Source organism: Mauremys reevesii, linkage group 6 (assembly GCF_016161935.1).
Source record: "Mauremys reevesii isolate NIE-2019 linkage group 6, ASM1616193v1, whole genome shotgun sequence".
NCBI lineage: Eukaryota > Metazoa > Chordata > Testudines > Geoemydidae > Mauremys > Mauremys reevesii.
In genome coordinates, this window is record NC_052628.1 from 97519424 (window position 1) to 97530587 (window position 11164).

Genomic DNA, 11164 nt, shown 5'->3' on the forward strand with positions numbered 1-11164 from the left:
TGAATTTTAGCTCTCTTAGCTTATTTTCTATCCCCTCTCACTACATTCCTCCTTTCTGTAGGCCTCTGTTCCCAGTGCTATAAAGAGACTGGGGAGTGATAACTCAGTGGTTTGAGCATTGGCCTGCTAAACCTAGGGTTGTGAATTCAATCCTTGAATCCCTAGGGATCTGGGGCAAAAATCTGTCTGGGGATTGGTCCTGCTTTGAGCAGGGGGTTGGACTAGATGACCTCCTGAGGTCCCTTCCAACCCTGATATTCTATATCTTTAATCTTATTGTCACTGTAAAGTGTTTGATGAGGATTAACATGAAAAAATAAATGGAATTTAGTAAAGAAAAAGGAGGGAAAAATCAGCAAAGGAAAGTGATAGTATATGTTTTGATTAAGAGTCTGTATCTTACGTAATTTTTAGTTACTTCATATTAGGATGCTATTCTTTCTGAGGTGATTGTATAAGAATCTGCAATATTGATAATAACTTGTTTTATTTTTGGTGGGAGGTGTTTATGCTACACTTCTGTTCTCTAATGCCTTGATTCTTGCCACACTTACCCACGCTGGAACTACACAAAGAAAGGTACTACTCACCATGAACAACAATGGCACAAGCAGGCCCTAACTGATCTGGGAAATCTAAAAAGTCATGACCAGCTTAAAACAGTGCAGGGGCTTGTGCTCTGAGGTCTGCACAGTGTAAGTCAATGCACGTAGAGCAGAAAATATTTTAGTCAAGACTCACTACGTGAATATGATAAGCAGCATTCTGCCCTTCAACATTTAGTTATATATCAGAAAAATCAACTTCATGGCTCAGTCCTGATTCCCTTAATCCACTCCACTGTGTGCAAAAGGAAAGCAAGATTGGGCTCTAAATTATTATCTGTATTAAATGTACATATACTTAAGTGTTGAGTAATATACTTTATGATGTTTCTCTGACTGCTACAAGCTGGAACTGGGCAACAGGAGATGGATCATTCAATAAATTGCCCTATTCTGTTCACTCCTTCTGAAGCATATGGCACCAGCCACTGTCCGAAGACAGGATACAGAACTAGATGGACCACTGGTTTGATCCAGTATGGCCATCCTTGTGTTCTAATGTATATTTTAAAAATATTAATATAAATTAATTATATAAAAGCATTTTATAGCAGTTGTGAGGCCAAAGTAGAGTTATACATTTGAGATGGATCAAAACTGAATTATATGCCTCCAGCTGCTTCCTAGTAGTGCTGGTGGGTTGGTTACTCAACCATGCAATTAACAGTACAAATCCACATCAAAATGTTTGGAGCTTGAATTAATTACCTGAACATGACTCACTGAGATTAGAACAAGTATTGTCTCTTCAACATTTAGCACGGCTGCCAGAAAATAAAGAAGTGAATTAAGAAAACATTAGAAGGAAAGGAATTAAAAGAAGAGCTGTCAGAAGAAGGGAAGAGGTACTTAATGATGCTATATACTTTCTCCTCTGTAATTGCCCTCTCTCTTGCTCTCACACCTCCCTAAACTACTGGTATCTAGTGAGTTTTGCAAACGAGCCAGAAATAGCACACCCATGCAGTTTAAAATATTTTGTTCTTATATGTTTCATTGTACTTTGTTTTATTCAGCTTGTAAGCAGATGCCCCGTTTTCAGGAGATCATCACAGTTTTTGTGGAGATAAAGGAGTCTCAGATTATCTCTCACTTCCTTCTTGTTCAGACCTCTGAGGTGTAAATTAGAAAGGCAGTGCATCCAGTATACCTCTAAGTACATTCCACTTATTTTAGCATCTACAACCTATTTCAAAAGTAGGTCTTCTAACATGAGAAAAGGAACCAAACTTGGCCCCACTGAAGTCAATACAGTTTTTTCATGGACTTCAGTTAGGTTTAGAATTTCACCCAACAAGGTTCAGGATAGGGATTCAAGTTTCACAGTGGGTCCTTATCTCTATAGTGAACCTTGTATCAAGCACTTAGAGACTGAAGTTCTGATCCAGACAGGTCCACTGTTTGGACTAATATATAGTATACACATGAATATTCTAAGATGTACATAGTAAACACATACATATGCAAAACAAGTCTCTGCTTCCTTTTTCCATTTTTGGGGTTTACACACCCCTTTCAATTTAAAAACAATATTTTCAAAAGTTGTGTGGGTGGGAGGGGGACATTTTCAAACACTTTGGAATTCTACTGGTACATATAGGAAAAATCTCTTTGAAATGGCCTGAATAATTTTAAGAACTCTGGCCTAGACTTCAGCTTTTTCAAGCCAGTCTCAGTGAAGTACCTGATCAAGTTATTCCTATCACAGCATTCAGTGACTGTTGTGAGAATTTTATCATTGTTGTATTTCAAATTCTATTTATCTGCCCAAAGATCTTCTGCAAACCTCACTGCAAACTTTTAGCATCAGTTTCTCATCTTGGATGAAGGACGCAGCCTCTGTTGTCTTGAAGGGGAGCCTGGCTCTCATCTCTGAAGACAGCAATTTGTCCTTAATTTTCAAACTCTATATGCCATATTACATATCTCAATCTACATATCTATACTACAGAGCATTCTGCAAAATTCATGTATATAATAATTCTGTATTCCTTGCCCTGGCCTGCACTGGTATTTTTTCATCCATCAGAATAAAATGATCACTGTTATATCAGGAGCACATTCAGCACATACACCATTTTTATCAGAGATAAAAGTAACTCCCCACTGTACATTTTGTATTTTATCTACCCATGTTATGTTAGATCATTTTTTCAAAAATATGTTTAACAATATAAGCATTTAGTATATTTATGTCAGTTTCTTTTATCGCAGAGCAGTTAACAGCAAATTCATTCCTGATCATGCTCGTTACCTTCATTTGTCTCATACTTTCTCCTTCTCCTTACATAAACACATATGTCTACACTAGGTGCTAGTATTGTGTGGACATACTCGTGCTAACTCTCATTGAGCTAGCATGCTAAGAATAGTAGCGTAGCTGTGGTTCCATGGGTAGCCACATGGGCTGGGCAACCCAAATACAAAGCCGCCTGATCGCTGGGGGTATGTATTTGGGGAGGTTAGCATGTACGGCCACTGCTCATGCTACGACAGCTACACTACTATTCTTAGCATGCTCGTTCAGATGAGAGCTAGGAGGAGTATGTCTATGCAAGCTGGGGAATCACACCCCTAGTTCAAAGCATTGATGTAGCCACAGACGCTCTACTTCTGTTCTCTTTAACCTTTCCCCCTAACTCACTCCCTTACTACTCTTTTCCTGCATGACTGGTCTTCATTTTTTGTTTTCATCCCAACTCATTTCTTCTTCCCTTTCTACTGTTCATCTGACACTATTTACATATGTACATTGTTACTGAAAGCTAACCACCAAACTTTTAATTTCTCTCAGAGGGTGGCGACTTGAAATACAAAGCAACATAAAACATATAAGTGCATGTTCATCCAGCGGTTCCATGGTGATAGTAAACAATGGAGAGAGCTGTAAAGGTGGCCACCATTAAACACTCACAGGGATAATGGCTGTTTCTCTTGATGAAAAGAACTGATTTCACAAGTAGCAGCAGCAGAAGTGATGGCTTTAAAAGAGAGAGAGAGAGAGAGAGAGAAAATTGGCTTTGTCTCTGTTTAGTAAAGAAACAATTTTAGAACCTCAGTTGACGATATGGGTCCATCCAATAACCAACACCATCATATTTCACTAAGCCTGAGATGATGAATTTTATAAAGACAGCCCTATCAGCTCCAGATTTATAGCCTCACATCCACTTTATTTTTACAATAGTTTTTTAAATGATTTTTTCCTTGTGGCTCCTTAGATGATAAACTCTATTTACTGGACAGCATCTCATAAGTTATTTCAGATAATTTCAATATAAACCCAGGCTGAATGCCAGTTTTTGATGCTTTAAAAGGCCATTCACTTTTATTCAAGTTCCATTTCCTATTCCTGCAGCATATCCTATCACCCATTCATAAGCAGATGCCTTAAAGGCATCCCAAATGCAACATGGTGAATGAGTTGAGCTAGAATTACACTCAGCAAACTGAATGATTCTCTTACCCACATACTCATAAAAATCCATCAACAGAGAGATATTATATTTTCATCATCTATTCAGAGAAGTTTCTACATCCAAAAGCAATTGTCAGCCACCCAGTCCAAGTATGTGCAATGCTACATACTGCACACTTTCATGTCTCAAAATGGCTGTAACGAGTTAGGTATGTTCTGAGTTTCCAACACAGAACTGAACCCAGGGACAGCTAAATAAATAATTTTTATTTTTTTAAATTTAAAAATAAGAAACATCTTTGCTTTCTTCACCTTCCCTGACCAGCCTCCTTAAAGAAGTGAGTATTAAGGAGGCATAACTAGAGACAATTTATTGTAGCTGAGGCAAAAAATTCTTGACTAGGATTTACTTTTGACTGTCACCGTTGAAATATATTTAGCTAACAGGCTCTGACCTAGTGTCAGGGAGGGAGAGGACTATCAACCAGTTCACTCCTCTAGAAAGATTTATTAATTAGCATTATTCACCAAAGACTGACAGTCACCTACCTGCAATTACTCCTTCTGGTAGGGACTTTATCATCAGATTTTCTAAATGATAAATACCCAATACTCATTTCAATACATCAAAATTGAAATAAAAGTTTAAATTAATTATTTGTCTTTGATATTCTTTCCCACCCACCCAACTATATATTATAATTTCATTGTATGTATATATGAAACACATGCAGAAAAACAGAAATTATTTTAGTAATATAACAAACTGAGAAGATCCCAAAGTGCTCAGAGAATTGACTCTAGGAGTACTGAAAGCCTACTGAATTGCCAATGTTTACACAGACCAAACGAATGGAGGAGTCTATAACATGTTTCCTGGGAGGTTTAAAGTATACATTTTACTCTCTCCTTTTAGCAATGTCTTAAAAGGCCATGGGTGGCTTGAACATTTCTTTGATAGGATAACGAGTCTTGTGGAGAAGCGGTGGATGTAGTATACCTAGACTTTAGTAAGGCATTTGATATGGTCTCGCATTATATTCTTATCAATAAACTAGACAAATACAACTTAGATGGGGCTACTATAAGGTGGGTGCATAACTGGCTGAATAACTGGCAGAGAGTAGTTATTAATGGTTCCCAATCCTGCTGGAAAGGTATAACAAGTGGGGTTCTGCAGGGGTCTATTTTGGGACTGGCTCTGTTCAATATCTTCATCAACGACTTAGATATTGGCATAGAAAGTATGCTTATTAAGTTTGCAGATGATACCAAACTGGGAGGGATTGCAACTGCTTTGGAGGATAGGGTCATAATTCAAAACAATCTGGACAAATTGGAGAAATGGTCTGAGGTAAACAGGATGAAGTTTAATAAAGACAAATGCAAAGTGCTCCACTTAGGAAGGAACAATCACTTTCACGCATCCAGAATGGGAAGAGACTGTCTAGGAAGGCATACGGCAGAAAGGGATCTAGGGGTTATAGTGGACCACAAGCTAAATATGAGTCAGTGTGATGCTGTTGCAAAAAAAGCAAACCTGATTCTGGGATGGATTAACAGGTGTGTTGTGAGCAAGACATGAGAAGTCATTCTTCCTCTCTACTCTGTGCTGGTTAGGCCTCAACTGGAGTATTGTGTCCAGTTCTGGGCACCACATTTCAAGAAAGATGTGGAGAAATTGGAGAGGGTACAGAGAAGAGCAACAAGAAGATTAAAGGTCTAGAGAACATGACCTATGAAGGAAGGCTGAAAGAATTGGGTTTTTTTGGTTTGGAAAAAAGACAGAGTGGACATGATAGCAGTTTTCAGGTATCTAAAAGGGTGTCATAAGGAGGAGGGAGAAAACTTGTTCATCTTAGCCTCTAAGGATAGAACAAGAGGAATGGGCTTAAACTGCAGCAAGGGAGGTTTAGGTTGGACATTAGGAAAAAGTTTCTAACTGTCAGGGTGGTTAAACACTGGAATAAACTGCCTAGGGAGGTTGTGGAATCTCCATCTCTGGAGATATTTAAGAGTAGATTAGATAAATGTCTATCAGGGATGGTCTAGGCAGTATTTGGTCCTGCCATGAGGGCAGGGGACTGGGCTCGATGACCTCTCAAGGTCCCTTCCAGCCCTAGAATCTATGAATCTGTGTATTGTGCCTGTTCTATATACAACAGTAAACAAACAGGGCCAGATTATGGCTTTTTAGCCAAGGCCTGCATAAAGGGTAAGGATGAGCAACTTTGCCAGTGGGAGCCCCTAGAGCAGTGGTTCTCAACCTATTTACCATTGTGGGCTGCATATGCAGCTTTCTGTTATGTGGGCCTCACCCAGACGATATATATACTACCTGTATGGCCCTGAGGATGTCACATGGGCCACAGCTGTGTGCTGATTGGGCTGCAAGTGCCCGTGCGCCACAGGTTGAGAACCACTGCCTTGGAGGAATTCTGGCTGGTTTTGCCAAAACCACCCTTGTGGCCCTATCAGCTCTGCCACTGTTTGACACTGTATGGAATGTGCTCCCTTTTGCACCCAGCTAGCTGCTTTGGGCAGTGTAGAGTTAGGAGGCAGAGCTTTGGACCTTATCTCATTAAATTCTCCTCAAGTCCTTTCTGAGCCTTTCAGAATACTGTCATCAGCTGTGCTAGCCTGGAGCACTGTCCACACTCGCCAGTTAGATTGTGCCTCACTCCCACACAGGAGCATAAAGAAACACCTCTCTTCCACCTTTATGCACCTACACAAAGCCAGGAACGTCTAACCCATATTCCTGGGCCCTATCCGACTACACTTGGATACAATGGGAGTCATCAAATATGTTTGGTTGAGATTTGCATCCAGATTTAAATAGATAGGTACATTTTAAATATCTCAAGTAAGTTTGAAATAAGATTTAAATTTTAAATAAGAAAGCAAAATATTTTACCAATATGGAAAAAAAAATATTTCTGAGATCTTTGTCAAGGATATACTTCCTATTTAGGCATGGTAATCTTCAGAGCTATATACAACCAATGAAGCAAATTTCTGCACTAGGACTAAATTCTGTAAACACTTTGATTTTGAACAAAACATTCTTCATCAAACCATGAGAATCCATAACATGAGTGTGAACTGGGTGACCTCGTTGCTGTTGTCAGCACTGCTTAAATCCCTACACTGAACTGTACTCTCTTTTAGGGAATTGATAGAAGGGTATCTTTCACGTCCCAAATATTACATCTTGCAGTTTTCAACCCAGCTTTTACTTCAGTGATGTTTGCAATTAAGGAAAGATCACCAACTGAAAAATTCCTAAATTAAAATGAAGGTAGCAGTCAAACTGTGAGAGAGACCTGTCAAAAGGTCAGGCTGAGAATGGTATCTACTGTGTTTAAAGTTACCATATACAGTCAGATTGGCCAGAATCTCAGCAAATAAGATTTGACTTCTCTGGAGCTATGCTGACTTATACCACTGAGGTTCTGGCCCAGCTAATCATGCACTGTTGATTTTGATCTCACCTGTCACACTTTTCAGTCTCCTTTTATATATATATATATATATATATATATATATATATATATAATTTGGAAGGTTTTTGACAATGAGTTGACTCAATTGCCATCTAAAATTGCAGTCCTGTATCAAGAGAGCTGAAAACTTGTAGGAAATGTCTCATAAAGGGGCCAAAGCATATTTCTTTGCTACTTTATACCTTTATACTTTTTCACTCAGTCATAGAATCGCTTGTTTAAAATATTGCTGATTATATTCAATTTTATTTTAAAAATTTAATCTGATGTTTTACTGAAGCTATAACTCCACTCTGAAGTGAAGCAGGGAGCCTAGATGGGCTTTGATAACAATAATAAGATTTAACCAGTCTTCCTGCCAAAAAAACATTTCCTAATCTTTTTCATTTATTGAATTTATATAGTTCACTTTCTATAGTTGCTGTAAGAGAAGATCATCCAACCTTTGTAAAGTAATTCTAATTCTGATCTCCCCTGGCCAATTAGAAATTGAGTGCTCTTCATTTTACACCAGTTGTTGAGCAAATTGAGTTAATGAAGCTGTCTCTTCTGAATCTTCTGAATTAAAAAAAAAAATGAAAAAAATCTACCATTTTTTACCCCTTTATGCCTGATTGGCTGTGAAGTGCACAATAAGCGATAGCTGGGAATTATTATTTTCTACCCAGCTTAGTGCAAAAAGCTCTGATAAATAGCAACAATAAAGGCTTCAAACATTACAATCAATACTTAATGGAATAATGTAAATCCAGCCCATGTATGATTTGGAATTGTGTTCTCTTGCAAAGAGGAAAAGATTGATGCGCAGTAGCAGAAGTGCATTTTTTTTTCTGAAGTCAGAGCCATAAGGAAGACACAATAATGTGCTAAAGTTGCTTTGCTTGTATTGTGGAGTTATTGCTATTTTTTCATCTAGGTTTAAAAGGAGCTGGAGAGACATTGTGGTTCCCAGGGCTCTGTAAAAAACAAGTTAATGGTATTCTCAGTCTTTAGACACATTTACACATTCTCCATCTGCTTGGGAGGAAAAAAAACCCCAGATTTCAATAACAAAAATTGTACAGATCTGCCTTGAGGCAACAGAAAATGCATGTGATAAGGGAATTGCCATGAAGCGCAAAGGAGTATTTAGGTCTTAGTGCTTATTGACTGGAGACAGTAAAGGAGATGTGAAGGATGTGTGAAAAATCCTAAATAAAAGAGCTAGAATAACATATAATATGGATAAGAAAATGTACTTGAAATTGCCAAAACTGTCATACAAAAGAACAGAGTGAGTGGAGGAGGGGAAAGAGAGCTATGTATGACAAGAATGAAGATAAGCAATATTCTACATCCAGAGCCTGATTCAAGAGACATACAGCACTCTGTGCTTCAATCATTTGAGTACATTACACCAATTCAAACGAAGTTTAAAATGCACAAATCTTACTTTCCTCTTCTCCTTTTCCTTACCTCTATTGAGATAGATTCTACTCTGTGATGAGGTCAGGCCCAGAGTCAGTTTGAAATGATAAAGACCTGGAATATGCAGACTTGGAGGACAGTGAAAACCAAAATACTGCAAATATGTCATGTTGTTAAGATTCCAGGATCATAACTGAATTGTAAGCCTGTTTAATATTTGGTAATTGTTCACAAATATTGCATTAGAAGAGTATAGGGTATTTAGTCACAAAATAAACCAATATTATAGCAGACATGAAGAACGCACATTTTAATTAAAGTTTAACCACATTTTTCAATTCCATGTAATTTTCTCAGGAAAATTCTTTGTGGGCAGAAATGTTCCATGACTGGACTCAGTCCAAAGCTTTCTGGAAAGTTTGAGCAAAATTAGTTCTGCCATTTTTGAACTATTCAATCCTGGGGGGAAAAACTGTGTTTTCACACACACACACACACACACACACACACACACACATGCAAAACAACTGAAGTTAGAAACTTCTCCCTTCTCTTGCTTTGTTCATCCAAGTTTCAAGCCTAGCTTGGAATATTTAAAGTCACCTGTTTTGCAGATTTTTTTTCTAGTGTCCCAGTGACTCTTGTGTCAGAGTTATCCCAGTTCAGGAAGCACTTGCTGAATTTAACCTCCCATAAACTTTAAAACTACTGGATCAGTTCTCTTTGATTTTTAAGTCTTAACACCTATAAAAAAGCCAAGTTTGAAGAAAAATGGTCCTTTATCTGAGGCTTAAGGTTAAGAATGGTTGAAATCAGCAAATGCATCCTGATCAGAGGCAACCTTAACAAGTGATTCCTGGATTTCAGGATAGCAATGCTGGAACCTTCTGGATCACAGGTGCCATCTTGCCAACATCTTAAAAACATTTATCAGTCCTACTAACCACCTCCCCAGGAAATTCCCTTATTTGTGTGTTCCTCCTTTATCTGTAGGCACAGTTTTAGGACATAACCTCATTCCCTGATCCATTCCATTGAAAAAACATGGGGTCTGAGATGAAAACTTTTTGAGGGAGCCCCTTGTTAAAACTTTGGCCTCACATCACTGCATGGCACATTTGGGCATCCTCAGATGGAAGATGTTACAAAATTATGTAAAAAACATACAGGCTAAAGCTAAGCACATTGCAGGCAGCTGTTTTGCTGCCTCCTACTGCCTCACAGTTCTACAAATACATTTCAGTCATGACACCACCCCTTGCACCACCTCTGTTGTTCCAGTCCTTCAGTAGAACGTGGATAGCCCCCTTGTGAGGATGCAGCCTATTCCAACAGAAGGAACACCACCTCCCTGAACAACATTAGCTGCACCGACAGAAGCACTCTTCTGTGCACCTAGCTACGTCTACACTCAGGGTTTTGCTGGCAAAGCTATAACTTTCAGGGGTATGGAATTTTTCCAGCCGTGACTGACATAGCTATGTCAATATAACTTTAAACTGTAGGCCAAGCCCTTGTCCATGAGGCCAAATGATGCTGTGATTTTGTAGAAAAATGGAAGTTAAAATGAAACCACCAAACTCATTTCAGCTCATGGCCAGTTTCTCTGGTAACTTAATTTTAGATTTGAATATAGGTTTCTAATGCTTTCTAAGCCTCCTGCTTGTGACATGTTGTTTAAAAAGTAGTTATTAATTTAACAAAAGTACCAATTTACCAATATTGAAATTCAGGACGTATCTTCAATATGGCACAAGTAACTAATGCTGCATGCAAAAATAATTTTTGAATCTGTACTGTAAAATAGCACTAGAAGGTGCTTAATATGGAAAGCATTGGGTGAAATTTGCTTCACATGGAGGGTTACTGCAAGACCTTTGGCGCAATTTAAGCCCCACAAAGGGGTTGCTCAGCAGTTCTACCTTCGGACCAATTGTATAGGGGTACATTCCCCGGCACACTGCAGGAAGGGGCTTCACACTCTTCCCACACAGACTGGTGCAAAAGGCTATGTTGGGGCAGACGAGGGCAGACGACGTTCTGCAGAACCAGGCTTGTGCAAAACCAGTGAAATCCACCCCTCCCCCCCCCAAGTCAAATACTACGTCCAATTGGCCCATAAGATGAAATGTTAAGCCTGTATCCTGGCCCTGGTTTGGGGGCTGGATTTCAGCTCCCCACCCCCTCCACCACACTCCCTGAATACTTGGGCCTTATACAGGTGGAAT